At 38.5% G+C, this 1543-nt stretch overlaps 1 pseudogene; it reads right to left on the bottom strand.

Annotated features, from left to right (window-relative positions):
* Nucleotides 1-863: 863 nt before the first annotated feature.
* On the bottom strand, nucleotides 864-1268 carry LOC101611939 (annotated as a pseudogene).
* Nucleotides 1269-1543: the final 275 nt, after the last annotated feature.

The raw sequence follows: 1543 nt of genomic DNA, 5'->3' as shown, positions 1-1543 counted from the left end.
GTAATATAGCTTAAAATCAGGTATGGTGATACTTCCAGACTTATTTTTGTTGCTCAAACTTGTTTGGGATACTAGAGGGGTTTGTGCTTCCAAAAGAATTTTATGATATTTTTCTATTTCCATGAAGAATGCCATTTGAATTTTAATGGGCATTGCATTAAATGTGTAGATTGCTTTTGGTAAGATTGACATTCTCACAATATTGGTTCTTCCAAGTCAAGAACATAGATGTCTTCTGCAATTTCTCACCTGAGTGTTTTGAAGTTTTCATTGTAGAGATCCTTCACTTCTTTGGTTATATTTATTCCAAGATATATTTTTTTGAGGAAATTGTGAATGGGAATGATTCCTATATTTTATCTCTGCATGTTTGTTGTTAGTAGATAGAAAAGATATTGACTTCTGTGTATTTAGTTTGTATCCTGCTATGTTGTTGTATTTATCAGCTCCAAGAGTTGACTGGTAGAGTCTTTAGGGTCCTTTGTGTATAGAATCATGTCATCTGTAAATAATAATAATTTTATCTCTTCCTTTCCAATTTGTATCCCTTTTATGAGTGTCTCTTGTCTTATTGCTATAGCTACGACCTCTAGTACCATATTAAATAAAAGTGGGATATTGGATTTTGTCAAATGCCTTTTCTGCATCTATTGAGATGACCATGTGATTTTTGTCCTTCAGTCCATCTATATACTGTATTACATTTGCCAATTTGTGTGTGTTGAACAATCCCTGCATCTCTGGGATAAAGCCTACTTGGTAGCAGTGAATGATCTTTTTGTTATATTCCTATATTCTGTTTGCCAATATTTTGTTGAGAATTTTTTTTAAACAAAAACATGATTTTATTCCCATCACACCAGTCAGGCAAGTCTTTGCAAGGTAGGGGTAGGTTCAGGCAACCAGGAGGAGGGAGGCCCCAACTTGACAGCAATGGGGTGATTCCACAGGATGATGATGACAGAGTCCCCATGCAGGAACATCTTGGAGATGTTGCAGTCCTAGTTGACTGTTTTGGACTTCTTCATGCCCTTGCCACAATTTTCTCAGTCCACATCTTCTTCACATTCTCCAGCACCATGTTGCAGTGCCTATTGAAGGCCTCCACATGGCTCAGGAGTTTCTTCTTGCTGTGGCAGTTGATGAGCACCTGGGTGTTGTTCTTGACTGACTGCTTGAGCAGTGAGAGTGGGCCCATATTGAATTCTTGCTCCTGCTTCTGTAGCTCCTCCAGGACCATCTCACTCAGGTTTGTTGAGGAGGCTCATGGCGGAAGTTGCACTTGCAGATTCACTCCACTCTCCATAGCATTGCTTTCACCTCTTTTGTTGAGAATTTTTACATCTATTTTCATGAGGAAGATTGGTCTGTAATTTTCTTTTTTTGCTCTGTCTTTGTCTGGTTTTGGTATCAGGGTGATGCTGGCTTCATAGAAGCAGTTCAGTAGATTTCCTTCATTTTCTATTTTTGCCAAATTTGAGAATCAATGGTGTTAGTTCTTCCATGAATGCCTGGTAACATTCCCCCAGTGTATCCATCTGGG

Source organism: Jaculus jaculus, chromosome 4 (genome assembly GCF_020740685.1).
Source record: "Jaculus jaculus isolate mJacJac1 chromosome 4, mJacJac1.mat.Y.cur, whole genome shotgun sequence".
Taxonomy (NCBI): Eukaryota; Metazoa; Chordata; class Mammalia; order Rodentia; family Dipodidae; genus Jaculus; species Jaculus jaculus.
Note: the sequence above shows the minus strand (reverse complement) of the source record. Positions and strands in the feature narration are given on the sequence as shown.